This window comes from Plutella xylostella, chromosome 4 (genome assembly GCF_932276165.1).
Source record: "Plutella xylostella chromosome 4, ilPluXylo3.1, whole genome shotgun sequence".
NCBI classification, from domain to species: Eukaryota; Metazoa; Arthropoda; class Insecta; order Lepidoptera; family Plutellidae; genus Plutella; species Plutella xylostella.
Window position 1 is genome coordinate 2,400,238 of NC_063984.1, and position 25,116 is coordinate 2,425,353.

General features: G+C 35.5%; 1 protein-coding gene and 1 long non-coding RNA gene across 11 annotated transcripts in view; one reads left to right on the top strand and one right to left on the bottom strand.

The window, feature by feature from the left end:
* LOC105393908 (voltage-dependent L-type calcium channel subunit beta-2) overlaps positions 1–25,116 on the bottom strand; it is a 101,111-nt gene that overhangs the window by 44,093 nt on the left and 31,902 nt on the right. The window lies entirely within an intron of this gene.
* Positions 988–15,701, top strand: LOC125489847. The gene is made up of 2 exons (XR_007267275.1): positions 988–1,041; positions 15,502–15,701. It is a non-coding gene; the product is annotated as an uncharacterized LOC125489847 (long non-coding RNA).

The following is a 25,116-nucleotide window of genomic DNA, read 5'->3' on the forward strand; positions in this document are numbered from 1 at the left end:
AAAAAAAATGATTACCTGTATGCCATCATCGTCAAGTCAACAATGACTACATAAACATGATTACTTATGAACAATGGCTCACGAATTCAGTTAATTTATTGTTTTTTTTTTTGTAAGTACCTACATATTTTAATTCTAGTTAGCTCAATTGACAGGTAATATATGAATCTTGGGGCCGGGTAATGGATTCATTAATCTTATCAACAATAAGCCTTAGGTATCACAATGTATTAGACTTAAATATATTGATTGTAGCTTAGAGCAACGTTGCTTGTAGCCATTAGGTATCAGATACCATCCGGTACTTATTTATAATTATTTAAAAATATCCATACTATCCATTAATGTTAGTACTTAACTTTGTAAATAATAAATCTCGTATGTAGTTTCGAAGAGTAGTTAAAATTACGTAAACATAACATAACATAACGTAAGTTTTATAACGTATTTTTTATTTTGTTGTTTTTTTCTGTTTAATACACTATTTTAATTAAATATCGAAAACTATTGAGTCTAAGTAGTAGAAAAGCATACTCAAGAGAAGGTACCATCGAAATTGAGGAAAAAAACTAGTTTTGAGAAACACCAACGCACCTTCCAGTTTAATTAAAATAAATTAAGTCTGATCTTAAATCGGTACTGCTCTTTATAGACCGAGAGCTGGATTACATAATAACTATACAATAATAATAAAATAAATATTTGGGGACATCTCACACACGGCCATCCCACCCCAAGCTAGGCAGAGCCTGTAATATGGGTATGGGTATACCTACACAAATACATATTAAATATAATAGTTGACGACCGAATGGCGTAGTGGTTAGTGGCCCTGACTACTGAGCCGAAGGTCCCGGGTTCCGGATTCCCGGCTGGGGCAGATATTTACCTCGTTTAAACACAGATATTTGTTCTCGGGTGTTGGATGTGCCCGTAAAATGGCAATAGGTCCGCCCCCTATTACATTGGGACTAACATAACACTCTGGCGAAAAGTGGGTGCAGCAATGCACCTCTGCCTACCCCGCAAGGGAGTACATTAGTACAAGGCGTGAGTGTTTGTTTTTTTTTTATAATAGTTAATTAGGTATTAGTGCCTAACGACTTATAGGTACTAATGCGTTAGATACATAGAAAGATATTCTAAATTCTGAATGTAAACAGTTATACTGGGTTATCACCACCGAACAGCAATAAATAATACTTCAGTGATCCTCGTTTGTCAAATCTGACCAAACTTGTATGAATCTGACAGATATTTGACATGCAAGCGACGCTGCTTATGGATGGTTAATTGCTAATCTGTGAGTGGTGGTACGGAAGCTGTGTGCAGGGCGCACTATATAAATTGTTATATTGATAATTGTGTATTTTATCTATGGGCCCCATGTTGCCTGATAATAAATGATTAATAATAATAATTAATTGAAAAACTCAGTGGTGGTAGCTCACTGGCTTGTCATGCAGCTCCCGGCATGTCCGGCAGTAGATCCCCACTATTCGGCGACAGTGCGACACAACCTAACAGTACCGGATAGAAATAGCCGCGGCCGTCGGCCCCCGTATAAATTACACATTCTTCTACGTACCGTATCGGATGGGAGTGGCCCGGGCAGACGAGCGGTTGGAACGCGGCGGTTTTTCAGCGGTTATAAATTAAAACCTAATTTGTTAGAGGTGGAAACTTGTGCATAAGTTACTCTTTTAATGTTATCTATATATTAAATTAGTTAGGTTTTCCTTATATTGTAAAATAAATAATAAAATTATGCAGGATAAACTCTTAGCAAAGCTTTGTTTTGGAATCACCAATACTGTTTTGTCATTATTCTAGTTCGTTGTTGCTCTGCTTTGTTGTTTAAAAAAACCATCATATTATCATTTTTACGACTCGGCACTAAGGGAAAATGATTCTAAACTATTCTATCCGAGCAAATAGGCAATTACGCCGTTTTCGATGAAAGTTGTATAACTGCAATTTTAAAAATAGCATTTTATAAAAAAAAAAATATACAAATGTGTAGTGTTCAGGTTTTTCCTTTAAATTTTCTATTGATAGGTCAGCACCTTTAAATGTATATGTTTGCGAGTAGTCATCATTTTCTAATTACTTTTTTATAAACGCAGCGTTCTAGCCGCTTGTTCAGTGATGACCGGTAATAAACAGAACAAGTTCAAAGATGAAACTTGTTTAATACTCAACTGTTCAATACTTACCTAATTTAAAATTTACGGAATCGATATTATTTTGAGAGTAAAAATAATATTAAGGCCTTAATAAGTTATTACTTATTACAATTACATACAAACTTAATGAACAAATACTTAGAACTATCTTGACTAACTTGAATATCTTAAGGTTTTTATTTGTTATACCTAAGAAATATCGACATAGTTGAAAAATCTTCTGTAAAAGCAAACGTGTTTATAAAAATTATCGTTATGCATCGACAAAAAAACAGCAGGATAATTAAATTTGTTTCACGACCGCACAAGAAATGAACAACAATGCGATGCCAAGGCAAAATGAGATTTACACTAAATTGGTATTTATAACGCTTATTTAGCTTACCTTCGAAATAAGTGTAAATATGGGCGGAGACCCCTGTGAAACAAACAATAAGTATCCGGCTTTAATTGTTTCTAATTTTAAAAAAAGAAAAACGATTAGTTTTTCCTGTGTGAGAATACGAGTATGACCCTTTTTGATGTATGTAGTGTGATTTTCTGCAAACATGCTCTTTCCACGTAAATATATTATGAATCTTCATTATTATTAAGATGTATAACTATTATATCGTAGTAAATATCCGTAAAATTTGCCTTCCGGTCTGAGTAGTTCGAGATTGTAGAATCATGAGAGCGAATTTTACTTATATGTACATATGTGTACAAGGATAACGCAAAAGCAACTATGTAACCTTCACATTTCTCCCAACCTCAACATTAGAAGAAGCCAAAGTGCAAAAAGTTGCATGCTTACTTTGGCACTGCTCTAAAAACGAAACGTTTCAAACCACCCTGAATTATCCTGTCACGCCTAATCTAAGACTCAAAGCCGGGAATCAACGCAAAACCGCCCTTAGCACTAATAGAATAAAACAATAAATACCACTCCTATAGGGTGTCAGCTTGCGCCGACAATGCAGGTACATAGATGACCTGCAAAGCCTTAACCTTTTTGTGAAGTGGGACTATGAGCCATCGCGGTCGGTGATAAGGTTGCGGGTGACGGCAAAGCTAGTATGGTATGGCAAGGTGACCTATCGTCTTGAAGGGCACTTGGGCGACTTGCCCTTGCACCCCCCCCTCCCCGCGGGCGGCGCGGGCGCAGGCATTGTTCGACACGCCATTACCAAAATGACCAGAGTGTAGAGATGGCGAGAATGTCGATATTGGTCTATTCTGCCCGTTGATTGTTGATTTCATTATTATCGTGTATGCAACTGACAAAAATGCTTAAGGTAAAGTTGTAAGCGGAAACCATTTCACTTACCTAATTGACGAAAAAATATAAAACCAAGTTATTTTTTTAAATTCTAAGCTCATTGATTACTATACCTCAGACTAACATAAGTCATGACTAACCTGAATCTGTCGAGTGAACCACTATGAGACAGCCATTAAATGAATATTAATTTGTTTACTTTAAAACGGTATGCTAATAGGGCATTCTCTAATGAACTAATGGCTAATCAACGAGCAGTTAGAACTGAAAACCAGACTGCCGCATTTATCAACGCACATGCTGAGATGCGGCCCTTTTCGACCATCCGGGGGTACATACTGTACGGGGATTTGATTAGTGGTTTTATGTATTATTCCTTCTGTGTCTGTAGGTAATGTGAGTTTGTTTATATGTTACATAAATGTTGTTTTGTATGTAGGTATGGTGTTGAGTCTTAACTCATATTTTAGTTGCATCTTCCGGTTTGTGTCTGGTTGTTGAATATATGTATTTGTGTAGATATATCAGTTGTCCGACACCTATATCACAAGTTCTGCCTAGTTCGGTCGGTCGGATGGCCGTGTGTGAGATGTCCCACATATTTATTTATTTATCGATAACTTTTCCCATCCTTTAGCGAAAAAAATGCGCAAACCTGACACAGCTCCCGGCGACAGGTGCCAGTACTTTATTTTGGATTCTTTTTTCAAAATCAGTATGATACTAAGAATTATTTAAACGCAGATTGCGCAAACGCACAAATAGTTGGAACTTTTCGGTGGATAATGGCCGTAAGCCGTATGCAAATGAGTAATCGTCCAATTGCTCTTCGAGTTTTTGTCGTGAATCACGCGATTGTATTTTTTAATATTCAGTTTAATGGATTTTAAGATAGAAGCAATAAATTTATCCAAAAAAACACCTGTGGTATTAGCAGATTACGAATCTTATTAGATCCTAGTAGGCAGGTTTATCTTTAATAGTACCTACCTACTTATGATGTGACGATCATATTTTATCTAATATATTCATAGTGTAAGACGTAACGAATAAAACAAATTGAGATATTAATTTCTAACTAAGTACATATGTCTTTTGCAAGATCGGGAGTTATACAGAAAGAATAATCACGGCCCTCCGACCGCAAACTAACTAGTATCTAAATACCTGACATGAGGTCATAAGACTGACATGAGTTCACAGTCACTGTGGCTGTGGGAGGGTAGGACGGCGGCGGATGCGGCGCTGACCCAGTTTTAAAATGGAGGCAGGCGCGCTTCCGGTTTTCAATCTAGCGGGAAAGTGTCACGGCGGCTCCACAAAAACAATCCTCACCGAAAAAGAGGGGTGTTAATGGAGATAAATTTGTTGCGTCTCTGTGTCTGGCTGTGGCAAGTTAGCTTAGAAAGGAATAAACCAGGAAATGATGTTGAGAAAAAATACGAATAATCGGACAAAAGTAATTTTATAAGTTAGCGCACTTTTCATTTACATGTAGCTGTCGTGTTAGTTAATTTATAAAACTACTATGAGTAATTAATGTTTTTTTTTTGTATTGTGTTATACTTATCATCCGTCTGCCTCTAGCATTAAGTATTGTATATTACAACGATCAGAAACGCGTGACGTGAGATAATGACTAGGCATTTCGTTACTTTACCAGCCTACATCATGTTTCCACCAATCGCAGGCGTTCAGATACCATTGTCACCAATCGGAGGTACGTTGGTTGTTATTAGGTATATTAGCTGAGGTGGTAATACCTACTTCCGTTAACTGTAACTATCGATAAATTTGGTTCAAAAGGAGACGTTTCCATGAAAAATAACGATTGGTTTCACGATAACCTTATCAAATTAAAATAAATTAACAAACTGGATGTTTTTTTAAATAGTTTACTATATAGTGGACTATAGTTTTTATTCATTGGCATTTTTAAGAACATAATCTAATTGCTATTATTTGTAATGTTTCCGATGAAGCGAGGTCAGGTGTAATTATAGCCTACACGGCTCGAGTCTGGCTGCCCAGGTATGACCCTAACTTAGGTTACCTATACTTAACTGATTCGTGGCTGACTAGAGTTTAGCAATAAGGTCACAGTTCTTAGCGATGTAGTGATGAGAGGGTCATTCTCCTACAGGGTGTTCCATGTTAAAGTGCACATCTCGTCATTCTGAACAACTTTGGTTGACTTTTTAAACATCACGATTTGTTAACTTTTTCATATAAAGTTTGCCTCGTAACTTTTTATAGTGTTGTTTCCCGAATTTCCAAACGTCGTAGAGTGTGTTCTTAAACGTACATTACTCTTATTTTACAAAGACCTTCGAGTTCTGGATGGATCTAGAACAAAGGGAAATCTGATAATCATATATTATTATTAACAATTACAAATGGAAAATACCATTGTTATATTTAATTATCAGTTGAAAGCACGATTAATATTCCGAAGCAATAATCAAAAATTTTTATGCAACCAATTATATTATACAGATTACAAAGGTCTAGATTTGGCGCTAGGATTTAGGCAATAACTTTAATCTATTTCTACGAATTTGTGCAACAGCTACAAATTAATGTCATCTCTGTTATTTTAATTATGAATAAAATACTGTTATTTTTTAAGATAAACATAAACAAGACAATGATGATGATGAAACTTGTTTATATATTCAGAAAAATCCACAGGTTTTAAATAATGAAGCATTTAGGTAGGTACAACGGACATATGATACCTATTTCAAATCTAATTGGAAGAACGAGGAATACTTTAAGGCTTGCTCAAAATTAAAAGATAGTTTATCGTTTATTTAAGTAGTTGTTGGTACGTTGTTTAATCGCATCAGAGATGGCCATTTCTTATACGTAATGTAAATATAAGCTCCAAATAAAAACACATGCAAACAATTTTCAGTAAAATCAATTCCGTGAATGCCTGAAAACAACCACGGATGTGAAGGAAGATAAAAAAAGATGCAATCTCCGCAACTCGGGCGGCTATTACAAAAACAAAATTCATGGCGAGTATTCGTAAATTCTTAGGCAACAAAAACAAGCAGAATGGTGCGCGCCACCAAATGTTTTTGTAAACCCCCCCCTCCCCCCTCTTGCCACCCCCTGTACCCCTGCCCTTACCCCCTCTCGCCCAAGCTTCGACAATCGTAAAACTTACCCAATTAAATCTTTATAGCCGTCTAAAACTTTAACATAGACTTACGAATGTTTAAAATTGAATTCTGATTGCGTGACCGCAGGAAAGGCGTTCTCGCTTCTTCACATGATCTAAATGAGATGAGGAATGGTTTTGGTATGAACTAAGGTAACCAACAACTTAAAACTCTATAAAAAACCGCCGCACTGAAAGAAGCTACCGCCGGACAAAATAAAATAATTTAAAAGGCTTATTTTTTCATTTTTATGTCTATGGTTACCAACTTAACGCAGCCGAAAAATAACAATTGTTCAAGGCTTGCTGGTGAACCGATTTCGTTATAGCTGCACTACCAGGTCTCAGAATGATTATGATCAGAACGGAAGACCTATAAGTATTATTATTGTATTACCAATATAAAATGCACTATCTATTAATAAACGTATATTTCACATACTAATCTACATTGTTACCTAATATAATGTTTGAATGTATCTTCTCAAACATTTAATATCATAAATCGATGCACAAAAACTGTAATGGCCAGCAATCCCATCTAAATAATCCTTATTGGATCGCTTCAGTTACGACCTTAAATTTATTATGAAGGTTCCGTACTATACTGTCTTAAAACGTATACTTACCTTATGGTCTTAACCTTAAAATTGTACCTGACCGTCTACGCTCTTTTTCAGGGTTTAAGACATGGGTGACACTTTAAAAATTTCCGTTTTACGCATGAATAATATTGTTAAATCTGTAATTTTATTGACAACGACCACAGATAATATATATTTCTTGAGTACACACTTTGGTAAAATGGAACGTACTGGAGATGGGACACATCAAAGTCGACGTTAAAATCGATAAAATATTAGAAATTTTTACATTGCATTAGGTACATTGTATTAGTAAGTAGGTTATATAATATTTCTTACTTACTTTCTCATAAAATCAGAATAATAACATATATTAAAATTAATATATTTTATTAATAATCTACCTTAAGTTTAATTTATGGTTTTATTATCTGTCTGTTTTTGGAAAATTTCGGTCTGATTTTTAGGGTTCCGTAGCCAAAATGGCAAAAACGGAACCCTTATAGTTTCGTCATGTCCGTCTGTCCGTCTGTCCGTCTGTCCGTCTGTCACAGCCGATTTACTCGGAAACTATAAGTACTACAGTGATGAAATTTGATGGGAATATGTGTTGTATGAACCGCTACAAAAATATGACACTAAATAGTAAAAAAAAGAATTGGGGGTGGGGCCCCCCATACATGTAACTGAGGGATGAAATTTTTTTTTTCGATGTACATACCCGTGTGGGGTATCAATGGAAAGGTCTTTTAAAATGATATAAAGTTTTCTAAAAAACATTTTTCTTAAAGTGAACGGTTTTTGAGATATCAGCTCTCAAAGTCGTAAAAAGTATGTCCCCCCCCCTCTATTTTTATAACTACGGGGTATAAAATTCTAAAAAAAATAGAGGTGATGCATGCTAATTAACTCTTTCAACGATTTTTGGTTTGATCAAAGTATCTCTTATAGTTTTTGAGATAGGTTGATTTAACTGTAATTTTGCTGCTACGGAACCCTTTGTGCGCGAGCCCGACTCGCACTTGGCCGGTTTTTTTGTCATTTGGTTTGCTTTTGTCAAAATGCCGAGAATGTTGCCGAGAATGCTGTTTTAAACTCTAAATGTCATGAATTTGTAATTCATTTGAGTTTGGTTGATAGAACAAAAACAATTATATTACAGGACTGTGACTATTTGGCTCGGATAGATTGTTTGCAAGATGAACTGATCATCAATGTCGGTGTTGAATCTGACACATACAAATTGACCCGTACAAATATCGATAGGTACAAGTCGATAGGATTTTACATACTCTCGGACATCTCTAAAACTGCCAAACTCAAAACGTCATGAAAACGTCCCCCATATCATTAGTTCTGAAAAATCGTGTAGTACGTGCTTTGCAATTATTGAAAACGAAAAAAAGTTTAGGTTTCCTTTTGTCATCTGCATACATTATATGTCAAAAGTTTAATGATAGTTTCCGCTAGAGGCGCCACTTTGTATGCGAGAAAACGTAAACCTTTATAGTTTTCGATAAACTATCAAATGTGTACTAGACGGGCTGAAATGATGTTTGTACGATACGTGGATACATAGCCTGATAAATGCATAGTTCACCACTATTAAGTAAAATTACGTTTATTATTTACGGAAAACTACTTACACAGGGGTAGTTATAGAAATAAAAAAGTTACTGACTTACTACTAGACATTGAATATGAATACCTGAGTCCGCGTTGTTCTATGCTACTAGATGATGAAATCGTAATTTTTCTGAAAATATAATAACTAATTTAATTATAAAATTGTAATGGGGACCTTTGAGCCCGGTGGCCCGGTACGATCAGGAGTGGAATTTTTGAGTAACTAGGTATATAAATTATGTATACTTAACTATATTTAATTTTTTTATTTTATTGTTTATAAGATTTTTCATCAATAAATATAAAATTGCATTTATTTAAAAATTAAAAATATTGGCTCAAGTTTGAATGTTCCGGAACCCTAAACTCGTAACTAAACAAAGCGCAATCCATTGCATTCCATAACTTCACACGGATTCGGAGTCGCGCCGAAATAGCACTTATACCCTTAACAGAAGGTAGTGGAAACACTATTTACGTTTACTTATTTAACTTTTTTTTCTTATTTCAAAGTGCGAAGGGTCTTGGTCCAATTCTGCCAGTTTTAAATGGTAATACTTTTGGGTGCGAGGTAAAAACTCGAGATGAGTTCACTTGACAGATGAGTTACCTTGGTTGATAGAGGTAAGGTGGCATTCGATTTGAACAATATAGTTCGTTCTTTCACAGGATGTTCAAAAAAAAGTTGATGATGTAGGAGTTTATGCAAATTATTTTCATTCAATGTGATTATTGTTTTCTTAATTTGATACCAAACACAGGTAGGTACGTAAATAAAATAAAAACACATAGTAGTAACTAAGTTTAATTTGTGATTAAGCACATAACTGAAAAGAAACATATGAATATTATTATTATTATTATAATTTTCCATTAGACAACTCGCTCTTCTCGACTAAAAATAATTAACCAACAGATTATTGTCAATTTATGCTAAACAGCACATTCACTAGAAGAACGGAAAATCATCATAAAAGCATAGAATTTAAAGGCGTTTATTGATATCAGAATAGAGTGAATTAAACCAATAGAATTATCGTCGCAAAAGCTGCGCGGGCGCTACCTAAAGAGTCGATTTATTATTCGGTGCCGCTTTTCTTTTTAATAATGACATTTATCTTAGTGAGCATATATCGTGCGTTTTTATATAAATGGATCTGATTTGGAATTATTGCGTTTCACTTTACGGTAAACGCCAATTTATTGTCTCGCATCGTCTCCTACTTTATTATGCTATTTGTTAGATTAGAAAGTGGATTAATGGTATCAGTATAGTTTTCTTAGAATGTTTATAAAAAGTCATGAATTGATGAGATTTGGCGCCCATCTGCATAAGATATTTGTTATGATTATGAGGCTTAGATACTCAACATATTTTATTTATATAATTTGAGTTACATTTATGTTTTGTGTCTGGAATAGATACTCAACTAAAGTTGCTTGATGAAAAATGCTCGATAGAATAAACGAGTGCTAAACTTTTCTTCATCAAAAGGAAATCTTTAACATAACTATCTGCTACGCATTTCATATTGATTGAGATCTAATCCTAATGATCTAGATCTTCTTTAATCGAACACCTGCGTACAAGATGGCATTAAAATATCTAGTCCAAAACACTAGCAACTTACGTAAATTGCTCTTCAAGACGAGTATTGCACAGGCCAGTATGGTAATGAGTGTCATAAACAGATATACACTTTCTAATTAATTAATTATATATATATATATATATATTAGGAATATGTAACGCCGGAAACAACACAGATAAATGAAACCCTATTAAAAATATTCACAGTTCACATAAATAGGCAATTCGGAATTTGTTATTTAAAAAATAACTACTTGTAGAGCCGAGTTTAGAGTTTCGGCTTTTCGGCCAGACTACCTACTACAGATAAATTTAATTTAACCACTGTATTTAGAATTTTATACTTAGTCCGTAGGTACAAACAATAATTTGTAGCAATTTTTATCTCGCTTTTCTTTGAATAGTGGTGATGCAACTCATTTATTTTAGTATGTGTGCATAGGTATAGGTCGTTAGCATAACATTTCATATTTGTGACGCGAATAATAAAATAATAACCTATGCATATTTGGGCCGAAATACAATATGATAGTCCACTAATAGGATAGGTGATGTGATGTACGACCCTCTTCTATATCTGTCTAGGAATCGTCCAATTAGGTGTGGAGCTACTGATTTGTGGTAACTGTAATTCACACCCATACACTCGCTGCTATCTGAATAATCTTGAATTAATTATATTGTCTCTAAAACTTGTATTTTATCATCGAACAGACCGAGCATTATCATTTTGTGCCATACAAAATAATTTCAAATTAGAATCTGACAAACACACAGATTATGGTTTGTCTTACTGACCCATGCAACATTTCATTTTTCATTTCATTTATTTATTTCATAAAACAATGTACATTGTATTTGAAAAAGTATTTACATAATCAATATTTACAGCTTAAACTAAAACAATATAAATAAATTATTATAGTAAACATCATTACAAAAATCATTACCTAATACAGAATTAATAAATTTACATTAATTAGATTTATTAGCAATTTACAACATTTACAAAAATAATAGTATTAATTAACAATATGCTTATTCAGAAATAAAAGACACAATAAATTAACGTTAAAATTACCAACAAAATAAAAAAAGAACTGAGTTAATGTCCCTTATCATTTAAGTATTCCTCAACACTGTAATAGCACTTTTCTATGAGGTATTTTTTAAGTTTAATTTAAATGAAATATATGAGTTAATTTGTTTGAATTCCAAGGGCAAATTATTGAACAGATGAAGAGCCTGATATCTAGATGAGTGCTTCACTATATTTATCCGGGGGCATATCGGAATTTTTAGGTCTTTCCTCCTTGTTTTCAGTCTGTCAATTCTTTCCAAAGCCGACTCGTATCTGTGCAAGTGTTTAACTAAGTTAGATGTACAAACTAACAAAGAGGTCCTTGATAATAATAAGTGGGTACAGCATGAAGAATTGGGAGCAAAAAGGTTGGTTAATTTTTTGCGTCAACTGTCAGGCGAAGTGCTGGCCGCATAGACAAAAGGAGACCATTATCGGCAGCCAGTGCGCTCATTACCGGCTTTTTGCTTTTAAATTTGGAACTCGCATTGTTCGGGCGCGTCTACCTGTGGCGCGCTTTTTATACACGAGAATGGTAAAGTTGAAATGGGTAATGTTTTTTTTGTTACTCTACAGATAGTTTTGTTTGGGGGTCAGTTTATGCTCAAATAGATTATTTCGACGGGAGTGTGCCGATATCGAATACTGGGTTTTAGGTTACTGTCTGGTTGCGGGACTTGGCGGATTGTAGATACATATACATAGGTACCTACAGGTGCATGGAGGAATATTATCACTGATTGATGCGAAGGCGCGTCAATACTCACATTCGTCACGTTCACGTTGAATGTGTATGTATTTATCAAATAATTTTCAGCCAAATCACTTTCCAAAATCCTTCAAAGGATTTTCTTCTATTTTAAGTGTTTTTTACCTAGGTAGGTACCTAATTTGATTTCAACTCCAGTGTTAGCCGCAGTATATCTTCTCGCCCTTTAAAACCTGCATTCAACAACTAAAATTGAATAAAAAACTAAACTGGCTATAAATAAGTAGAGGTTTTTTGAAGCCGACATGAGTTAAGTAATACGATAAATTCCACACAAGCCCGGCAGGATTTTGTGTCAATTAAATGTTACTCGCACGGACCGCGCGCAGGTAAGGAGGTAGGTAATAAGATTAGATTCGTGGATGTAGAAATGCAGGGTTGGGTTTGGATGTGGCTATGTCAGCCACCGTACCACCACCGACACATTAGCAATTAACAATGAGTCGGTCGCCTGTCAAACATCTGTCAGATCCATACAAGTTAAATCCGATTTGACAAGCGAGCGCGGCTGCTTAAGGATTGTCAATTGCTAATGTTCAGTGTTGCTGGTCCACTGATGGAGTGGAGACCGCGATTAGGAAAATGTAGTTTAAGACGCCCTCATACCAGATAGGGTGACGACTTGCGAGATGTGGCTGATAATATAGAGAGAAGGTATAGGGTATAATCGACTGGAAATGCCTTCCTCTATTACCTCCTGAAAGGATCAGGTCTACTTGCAAATAACCCTGTATAATGTTTAGATGCGGAAAGCTGTAGATAGCATCCAGTGGCCTACGTCCAGCAGTAGATTGCTACATGCTGAAGAAGAGGAAAAAGACGAGAGTTGTTCCAAATTGCGGTAAGTGAAGTGGCAAAGCAATGAAGCTAATATACGCTCTCTATAATTTGTAATCCCATACTGATACACAGTATGGGATTACAAATTCAGTTCCAGTTTTTAATAGATTGTATGTCTGTAATTCGAATTGTAAAATAATAAATATATAATTAAAAAAAAAAACTACTTATTTATCAGTTTCTACAAATCACCACATCCAAAACGTCTCCCTACATAGCTCGTACACCGACCTAACACTGAGGCACAGGTAGAATCGTACACTCCGTCCGTAGGTGGTGTAGGTACGACGGCAATTAACTTTTATCCGGTACCTGCTCGCCCCTCGCTCGGTGCAGCTCGCGGGTAAAAGGTGACTTTTACGCTTGCACAAGCAGCGAACGCGGCCAATAAGTAGGTAATAAGTATAATAAATTAATAATGTTCACTAAGGCTGTTCATAAAGGCTGTCTGATAGAGATTCATGTTTATCTGATAGAGATTCATCATCATCACGACCCATCACGTCCCCACTGCTGGGGCACGGGTCTCCTTCCAATGAAGGAAGGATTTTAGGCCTAGTCCACCACGCTGGCCTAGTGTGGGTTGGTGGTGTTAGGCCACGTTCAGATGACAAGCGCTCAACGCGCGTTTTGGTAACGCGCGTTTACAACTACATACATTTTATTCCGCGCGATGCACGTTAGCATGTGTACAGCCTGAATAAAAGGTATGTAGTTGTAAACGCGCGTTACCAAAACGCGCGTTGAGCGCTTGTTATCTGAACGTGGCCTTAAAATGATTGTCAGCCGTAAATTGTCCACTTCTGGTAATATTAAACCATACATTATACCTAATTGCTTACTCTGTGTTAATCGCATATTGTTCTCAAACTGGCTTAGCTTGTGAATGCGATTTCAGGCAATCGTATCAATATACATTAACATACAATGTGCATCGTCTTAACTACTACTATAAATTGTAAAGAAAGTAACTTCCTATAAACTATTCAAAGACACTTAAAAGCGTCAGTTGAAATTGACCGAAAAAAAGTGCACAGACGGAGCGTAAAAAAAAACTTTTGTAAGTCGAAACAAAAAATTGCAAGTCAAACTAAAACCGGAGCAAAAACTACAGAAGCCAAGTAACGACTGCGCAGTGACATATGGATCGGAAATAGTTAAATCTTACTTTGTTTTCTTGGGACGCACTTTAAGATTCCAATTAAATATGGATGCCGTATGCCCCTTGTAGTTAAGGGTGGGCATAGACTATGCATAGTATTACGGCAGAAGGTACAAACGTTTGTAATATGCATTAGAGATAGCTTGCAGCTTTAACGTTACTGAAAGTAATTTGGAGGCAATGATTGTTATAGAAGCTACGAATTATGAAGTTTACTACGAACAAAAGTGTTTCACCAACCTTTACTGCTTCTACTCGATGATCTGGCCTGTACTTGAGCACAAGCAGCATTGACTAACACGGAATGATGCTTACCTATAACAAAATAATTGCACAAAATTAATTAAAAGTCAAATCACGGGATTATGGTTCTATGTGATCTTAAAGTGGGTTAAATGTTAATATGGGTTTCTAGCCTGAAATAAATGACTATATTTATTTTTTATTATTTTATTTATTTATTACTTCAATGCACTGTCTGTTCTGCGACGGGACGAGGAAGCCGCCACCCGCGGCGCTGCGCGTACGCATCCTATCCTCAAATAGTTGCCGGCGCAATTACCGCCCTCTACCCGCAATTTATGCGAACTCCAAACGAAATAACAGGGCGCCATCGCATGATTTACGAGTACCCTGTTGTTCTAAGAACCCCGAAATACAGGTAAAAAACCGCAAAAATATTACGTACTGCAATCATGAGATAGTGAGTCATGTATAAAAAATACGTGTAGGTTATGTGCGTGATTCAGTGCCAAATATTACAATTGTCGAAGGCCGCATGCACGTGTGTCTATGCCTCATGCTCTTGCGCACGATAATTAAAAATAATTAGGGACAATCCAACATGGCGGCTTCTAGGAAGGACGCCAACATTTACATATGGCGGCTGTTCAAGTATAAAACTTAAATCGGGCATGATTAGAGGCAATCGTGATTGAAAAGGGCAAAAGAACCGACAGACAAGTAATAATTTCAGTTGTTATTTATTTTTGCCCCATATTTACACGATCAGGGTCTGTTGAAATTCCGATAAATACTTTATTAACGTAGGGGAGATATATTGTTACGAGTATATTGTAGTCTTACACCTATCAATTAGGATTTTATTGAGCTTTATCGGTAGCTAATAATGAATACCCAAAACACTCTTTGTAAACATATTTTTATATATTACCTATAACATTACGGGTAGCATTCTTCAGTATGATATTTTCAATGAGTCAGCCTGGTAGGTACAGTCAGGTGCAGATAAACCTGACCCCCTGCATTTCAAATAGAAATTCTAACTACGCAAAGCCAATTTGTCGGTGTGACGTATGTTGCGGTAGTGCTCGTGTCTATAGACAGATATAGAACTATTTTACTATTCTCCTATTCATATCCATCATTTAGATAATATCCATCATTTACACAAACTAACGAATTCATAGAACAATAATATTATGAAATACAAAATTTAAATTCTTTTTGTTTTTCATCTGGGATCGAACCCGCGTCGCAATTATCCGCAAACCAACCATTTGCCCGCTGCGCCACGAAGCTTGTTAAACTCGTTTGCAAAATAGTGAATATGTTGCGGTTCATTAGCAAAAGTATAATCTATGTAGTGATAATTGTTTACAATATGAAATATTATAAGCGCAGAGGGTATTTTGGATTTATTTCTCAATTGAAATTGTAGACTTGAAGAGAATGTTTTGTTGCATTGAGATGGGTTTTGTTAATTCCATCTGATTTATATTTACGTATAATACACATTATTAATTTGTTATCAACATTATTAATTTGTAACGATGACAAACGATTTTATTAACAAGGTCATTGTTAATTGAGTTAAGTGCCAGGACAACATTGGGTTCGTATTTTCTCTTTATAATTTTATTGGTTACTTTATATAAGTATTATTGGTTTTCATTTATTTTACTTATAGATTATCATAATATACTTTTTACACTATAGTAATAATGTCACAATTATTATATTTATTAAGGCATGATCAAATTATTGTTTTTAAAGGTTACCGAAGATGGATGTCCTATAATGGGCCCTGAAGAACTGTTATAAAATAGCTAAACGCATGACAAGAATCAATTTGAGAATTTTAAAGATGATGTTATGGTTGCTGTTTGCATTGCGTGAGAAATATCTTCTACACGATAACAGCACAACTCGCATTGAAGAAATGGAACATTATAACTATGTTATTATACGTTTAGTAGGTATTTAACGGGTCTCCAGTTTAAGTATGAGTAAAATTTATTTAGTAACTAGTAAGATAATTGTTCATACTGTTAAGATAATTGATTACATATTTATAAGTAATTAGAAATAAAATTGTTGCTTATTTATAATTTAATTGTACAACAACAAGAGATGTAAATTGTGAAATTTAGTAACATGTTGGTTCTCTTTGTTGTAATTCTACAATTTTTGAATTTGTTTACTTTTGTTCATAATTATTCTGCATACAGACTAATAATATATACTTGTTTAGTGAAATAAAGCTTTTTTTTTCTTACATATTATGTTTTTATTTTATTTCCTGTTCATATTGATAAAGATAGTCTAAAATAACCTATCTATAATGATTAACAAAGAAAAACATAAAAATAAATTTTAAAAGTCACTCCTTCCAGAGATTTGAACTCTGGACCTCCATATTGAAAGCCGAATACCTTAACGATTAGACCACACCGTCAAGTAGTTAAACTGGTGAAAAATGCAATCACTTCGTATCACACTGAGCTGGCTTGCAATAGTTAAAAGTGAACAACACAGGTTTTAACATTCTGGCATGAACTTTATGAAGCTAGTTCCAATATTTGATTTAAGATGGCGCTTAAATTAATAAAGGTCGATATTTAGCGCCATCTTTTTACACACACACAGAAGTCTTAGTAACGAAACAAGGTTTATGTAGTTCAAGGTTATTTTATATAGGTGGCGCCTAAGTGGGAGGGTTGTAGTTATAGCTATATAGGGGTGTCAGGAGTTCTTGACCTTCACTGTACTTACTCTACTTCACAGCCGCAGCTCTGAACAAGATCTAAGAAATCTCTACCAAAATGCGACGGATAATGTGAGCAATTTCCGATTCTTAAAACAAGAGCAAAGAGTTACTGAGTCATTCGGCCAGTGGGTCCCGCGATGCAACTGCAGGGGACTGGCGGGTTACTCTATACTGACGAGAAACTAATAAAATTTAGCTGTCGTGCATTTGGCACGTTTATTATAACTAGATGGAGTCGTGGCTCGCACAATAGAGCTTCGTAACTTAGTTTTTCGTCATATAGAGTGACCCCCGGAGAAGGGGGGGTCCATTCATGGTGGGATTTGGCCAACATTTTCCTCCTCGTTAAAAACCGTTGCAAACCAAAACAACTTTTATGAGAACTGTGTAAAACCTGATTTGAACCCTCTTACCAAGACATAAAGGGTGATTTTTAAGGTTCGAGAACTTAAAGCTGCTTTACTGGGTGTAATTCGTAGTAGGTATATTATTTTATTTGCAGTTACCGATTACTTATAAGGATTGAGATGAGTCACAGTTCCCGGGAAAGGGTAAATCAATGAAATCGAAAGCTTATAACGCGGGCATTATTACTTTTACTCACTATTTATGATTACTCAAGTAAAATGACTCACAAGAGTCACAAGCGAAACGCTCGCTTTTCGACAATCTACAATTTTCTTACCACCTTACTTGATAGGTAAAACGTCGTGTGTTTTCGTAAAACATGATAAATGTATTTTACTTTCCTTATACACTCGAGAGCAATGGAAAAGTTCCAGTGACATATGGACTGGCAATGGCAGGTGCTCTCGAGTGTAAAAAATCAGAAACCCTTTATAATCATAATAATAATATTTGGGGACATCTCACACACGGCCACCCGACCCCAAGCTAGGCAGAGCCTGTGTTATGGGTATCGGACAGCTGATATATCTACACAAATACATAGATAGATACATATTAAATATAAATATCAACATCCAAGACCCGAGTACAAATATCTGTCTTTAAACAAATATCTGCCCCAGCCGGGAATCGAACCCGGGACCTTCGGCATAGCAGTCAGGGCCACTAACCACTACGCCATTCGACCGTCGCGTCTTTATTAGTCTTATTAATTAAGCTCACATAGGTAAGACATTATATCAAGGGCTTAACTGAGATTCGAATCTACACGGCACACTGCACATCTTTGCGCATTCAGCATGAGTTAGTCAGCCTACTTCCAGTGTAGATTCTAGATCCAGCTCACTTGCATGGAGGTACAACAAACGAATGCATCCTCTTTGAGACAGCCTTTGTGCACCCCCTCCGTCTAATTTGTTCAATTCAATGGAGTATGTAAATAATATGCTTTGATCGCCCTTCTGTCTCATATTTACAAAGCGGGGTCGGTTTGTAGTTTGTACTAAGTAATATTTATTAACATTTATAGAAGTAAGTAAGCGTGGATGCATTTCTATTCAATGGACACAGCTGTAGGTAATACAGAGACAAACCAATAAATTACTCTAAACGGAATAAACAATAGCCGAATGTGTTTATTAATTACGCAAAATAATACACTGACGGGCAATGAAAAGGTTCCACTGAGAAAAGCACCAAATTACGCCGAAAAAGTTAGCTTAATGTCGCATTCTGGAACATTGAAGTACATTTAACAGAGCATTAGGATATTACCAACAAAAAACGATAATATTTTGTTTAAATTTTAAATTAAATGTTTGAAAAAATTTGGGTCATTTGGTGTCGGCATTTTGTGAGTGGAACTTTTTCATTGCCCGTGAGTGTATTACTATACCTACTTACTATCAATAAACGATGTACTTCTATGGTCAGGTATTCATCGCCTATTTATTATCTTAAATATTGTTGATTAGTTAGTTTGACAAGGTTAAAAGTGTTTATTTAGTAATGAAATGATTGCTTGACTGCGTTGTCTTTTTCAAGTAAATTCCTGTAAAATGTAAGTACTTAGTCATTGAATTACATCTACCTATTCTTGTAGAATTCACAGTACAGAGTGTTGTGAGCTGTTTAGGACACGTTTATGTCCAGCAGTGGAATATTATTAGCAAGGTGAAGGTAATAAATAATCATCAGATGTAGTCTAGAATGCTTGTAGGGATCTGTATCAAATAACCTCCCATTCACCTAGGCCGCTGACCTCTTTATACTTCCAAATGTGATTTGAGGTCCTCAACGGTTATCGCACTCGAAATTTAAAAATATTTGAATGTACAATCGAAATCCAAACGGATTTTTGAACGAATTGCTGTCCGCATTGAACTCTCAGGTATTTGAAATTTTAAACAGATAACGTGGTAAAAATATGTCGTATTTTAGAAAACACCATTTTTGTATTCATCATATCTCATACGTATACAAAGTAAGACTTCTAACATTTGCTTTTATAGATAATAAAATAATCACATACCTAATTTATACATATCATAGCATGATTTCCTTTTTTTAAATACCTTAAATAATATAAGACCAGACCAACAAAAAATGCAATTGTAATTGTAACTTAATAAACGTCTAACCAACCAGTATTTTTACGGCGGTTAAACAATTATTCTTAATACGCCTTCGTAAAAAAAACCTACGGATGAAATCACATCTTTATCCGTTGAACTTAAGGTTCATATTTGAATAGTTACAAGTATGTTATACGCATTGTTGTTTGTAACAAATAGATAAAACGTGCAACAGTTCATGTAAAATGACATTATCCATACTTATTGTAAAGCGATTGTATGGATCGTAGTTCTATTGTGGACGCATTGAGCTCATAATACCTCCACAGCTACTGAACCCTGCCGTATTGAAGTTTGAATCTGTAAGTATATTACGGCAGAGTATTTATTATTTAGAATCCTCAATATCGATAAAGTTGAACTAGATAATAAAAGACGACCGAATGGCGAAGTGGTTAGTGACCTGACTACTGAGCCGATGGTCCCGGGTTCGATTCCCGGCTGGGGCAGATATTTGTTTAAACACAGATATTTGTTCTTGGGTCTTGGATGTGCCCGTAAAATGGCAATAGGCCCGCCCCTTATTACATTGGGACTAACATAACACTCTGGCGAAAAGTGGGTGCAGCAATGCACCTCTGCCTACCCCGCAAGGGAGTACATTAGTACAAGGCGTGAGTGCGTGTGTGTGTGTTTTTTTGAACTAGATAATTACTCTATGTTTAAAAACGGGGTAACCGGGAACCAAGATATGCAGGTTTCATCACGATGTTTTCCTTCACCGTAAGAGCGATGGTATACATTGTAGGTACTTTAAAAAAAACCTTTGTCAGGCATATCTTTGGCACCTACCCACAGTCCAGCACCTGTTTGTGGTGTATTTGGTAGATGTAGGTAGGTATTATCTACCCTCTACTGCCATGGTATTACCCTATGCTAGAGGCTAGAGGTAACACGTTCCCGCTAAATCTTTTCATCGTGATATTACAAACACACCTTGCATTATCGATGGTATAATATATAAAATGGTAGAATATAATACATAATCAATTGAGGTAGGTAAATAACGTAGCTATTGGCATCGTGTTTAGTCCTAAACAAACATTACCCAGAAGTAGAAAATAAACTTTCGATTATGCCTTGCATAATGAACGAAGTAACACATTTTGGTAGATACCTGCTACGTTAGATTGTTTTCTAAAGATTTATTATAAGTGCCATAATTATTGGCTCAAAAAGCATAAAAAGTATAGTTTTTTTTTGTTCATCATCAATATTGATCGCAAGTAATGAAAAGTTTCAGTGACTTCATTATCATCATCACGACTTTCATAGCCACTTATCTAGTGAGTGGTCATTTTCATTGCTCGCAAGTGTAATAAAATAAATAAAATGCTACGAAAATGTAGATATGAATTCAATGTTATATTACGTTAAAAAAACTGTCAACACGTGCAATATTGAAGCGATTGCCACACTCTCGGTTTTCTCACGTTTCGGTACAATGCAGCGCCGCGCTAGTGTTGTGCAAAAAACGTAAAAACGTGATTTATCGCCGTTGCGAATCGACCCCTGCCCCTCCCTAGCCCGGTCACCACCTACCCCCGCACTTTGTCTAGCTTGGTTGCCACTACTGGGTAGGACTTAGGAGTTTAGAATTACATGCGGAAAATACTTTAGTAATGAAGCTTTTTAAAAAGTATTTTGTCAAATATTTCATCAAAATATTAGATTTACCTACGTTTAAACGTTTATTCTCATAAGAACATAATACATTTGTTCACTTAAAATGAGATATTAATTAATTTTAGCATCAAACCTCCTATTCAGGTATATACCTAGTCGCGTTCCTATTCTAAATATCTTCAACAGTGGTAAACAATGTTTATTTAAAGCTTCAACTAGGTACAATAACACTAGGATGGCATCGTTACGCAAACTCGTAGAAAGCTATGCTAATGCCGTACGTCTAAAAACCTCATATAAATCTCCATACACGGGCCGTTACATTAATTCAATTTGTTTTATCATTTTTCCGTAAAATGCAATGGACAATTCGATTGAGAGTCGTTCCCGTTGGACCGAGATTTGGCAATTATTTTTCTTATCGTCATCAAGTTCAATGGTCAGTCTTGAAATGTATTTATAAGTAACAGTAATTTATTTGTAAGTAAGTTTTCATATATGAATATAGCCTTCACAAGTTAAACCTACAAGAATTTGTCGGTCCTTATTTTATAATTCCGAAAAATTTAATTGTTGGTAGAAAGCCTGCGATCGGGCATAATAATTAGCTGTGTGTAAAAACTAGCCAAATCAGACCTTAGGCTACAATACATTATTTTATGTTATAAGAAGATACGATATGTTATACTGTTACTTATAAATAAATTTCAGGACTGACCATTGAACTTGGCACCTATTTAGATCTCACTTCTTTTGTAGTTTGAAGTTAACAGCCAAGGCATTTATCATAATATTGAACTTGGCTCTCATTTTACATTTATTTTTTTGATGGGATTATACATATTTTACTTTAACTCGGATGTCATTGATTATTAAATATATAATATGTATTTGCGTCGTTGGGTCCAAACTCCCCGGTCCGCGTCAGGGCAGAGGTGATAAACAATTTTCTAAGAAACGAATTTGAACGGTATTTATTTGACATTTCTTTGAATATTTTAATAGAAATTTCGTTATTTAACACACTTGTGAATAAATCGAAGTAATTTTTTAAATATCTATTCATAAGTGATGTTTAACATTTCTTTCGGATGTATCTTTATGCTTATTTCAGGACATAACTTTAGAAGCGATAGCCTATGGGTTAACCGTGCTAAAATAAAGACATTCGATATCAATCATTGATAAATTAGGCAGGTATTAATTTACACTTTGTTCGATTATGCGTGAATAAATGTTAAAATTATAGATAAAGATATCGGAGACACTAACATAATATTTAAAAAGTTTAGTTCGCGCGGGCGGCTCGATCTCCGCAGAGGTTTTGCAACAAAAAGGTTGCATTTTAAGTGATCGTGCATGAAGTTTTTGTTTCCGAGTGGATCGTGCTCGGCGGATCGAGTTACCCTCGGCCGCCGGCCGGGGTCGCAATGCGCATATGCCATGCGCGGGCGCAGTCGGCGTGCAGGGTTCCTTAGCGAATGAAGACAATACGCGCAATGTTACATTACATGTTAGTTATTATTCTGGGGTATTGTCAAGCAGAATATGTCTTAAAATGTTAGATATGCTCGTTATACCCCGAAATTATAGTAATCATAACTTTTTAATTTGTTACAAGTAACTCAGATACAAAGTTTATTATAAGAAAGGGTCCCGACGAATTGATAACCTCCTCCTTTTTTTGAAGTTGGTTAAAAAACTCTCTCAGTTTCCCACCTGAAAACGTCCAGCTAAGCAAGAACGTGAGTATGGATTGCAGCGCTGTGATTGGGCTGAATTTTCGTTGAGTAGGACTTACCTTTATGCTTTGAATAACTTACTCGTCTAAGCAACTGAACCAAAGTCACGGAACCATCTAAATCTCCAGCACACATATTAACCGAAGGTTTTTTTTCGCCCAACTATTCTCAACACTTACTTGCTCTGGCATCAGGTAGATATTTTTTTGTGATATTTACGGATATGTTGGGTCGTTATGACACCGACTCCATTATTTCTCCCTCATACGATCTACACTAACAATGCAGGTACAGAAATGATATTCTGAACTCGAGAGAATGCGTCGTGTGACGCAATCAGAATAAGGGATTGTGAGACCGTTTCAATTAAGGTTATATTTTCATGTAAATACGCACAGCTCGAATACAATTTTTGAAATTTTAAAGGAATTTAGCTAGTGACATACTTGTAAACAGGTAGGTATATTATTTTATTGATTACAGCTTTTATCCACTATATTTCATGCTACCTCAAGCAAGGGTTGTATTCACGCAAACAATAACGATTTCAACATTAAAATGTAACTTTTATCGAGACCCTTCCTCTAGCAACCCATGTAAGAGTACTGAAATATAAAATGTAGCATTCCATCGTATATTCCACGAGTAAACACACTGGCCATTAGCGTGCTAATAAAACATACCAAATTAGTTTTATTGCGCGACAAGCACCGCGCTTCAATTGCTACATTACCGGCCACTTGCCGATAATAATCCAACGTTGAATAAACGGAATTATAAAATAGTGATGCCGACGAATCGATAGGTAGTATTGCAATCATGTACCAGCTACCGTACCACCACCGACACATTAGCAATTAATAATCCATAAGCTACACACATATGTCAGATCCATACAAGTTGCGTCAGAATTCACAAACGAGCGACGCTGCTTAAGGATTGTTAATTGCTAATGTTTGGTGGTGGTAACCCCACACATCGGTTATCAGTCGGTTATCGGTTAACAACAATACCTACATAATATCGATAGTATAGTGGTTGGCAACCAATTAGCTATTGGCCAGGTCGACACTATCGATAGTAAATTCTGTTTAGTTTTTTGATACATTCTAGATTTCTTCAACTGTCGATAGTCTATCGAATCGATAGTATCGATACATAATCGATATTGACCTATCGCGCTGCAACACTAAATCGGACGAAGCCGATGGATAAACGGAATTATATAAAGTTTAACACCGACAAAAACTTAGGATCGGATAATTAACATGTACCCGCTACAAACATGTACGTACGTCTGCGGTTTAATTGGACGGTTGCGGGGGCCCGCACCAAAATGGTGCAGCTAGATTGTCTGGGCAATAGCGTAAGGTATACTATACCTATACGTAAATATAGTTTAATAAAACTATTGCTAGCAGAATACATTGATTTAGATTTTTACCACTAGTAACTTTTTTTTACATAAAAACGCATTATTTAACACATTAGGTAGGTATAGGTACCTACATTCGCATCAAATACTTTTTGACATTTATTTATAAATGATTATGTACTAATTACGTATTTGTAAGATCTTGACATAATTATTAAGTTACTTAACAATAACCAATAGAACACCAGTGCACTAATAAGACTCGCACTTAGCCATTTTTTATTGACCAAGCAATTACAAGGCGTACTGATCCTAATTTCGTTATTATTTCAAAGATCCTTGAAATAAACCGACAACATGTGAAAAAAACATCGCTTTTTAAAACTGCAATCGATATTCACGATGTAGGTACGCTAGTGTTTATTACAATACAATGTGCACAAAAAAGTTAATAAGTATGTGAAATACCGACGTTTTAATTGTACAACATTGTTTATTTTTGTTGTTAGGTAGGTACTTTGCTTGTATTTTTTAAATCAAAGTGAATAAGT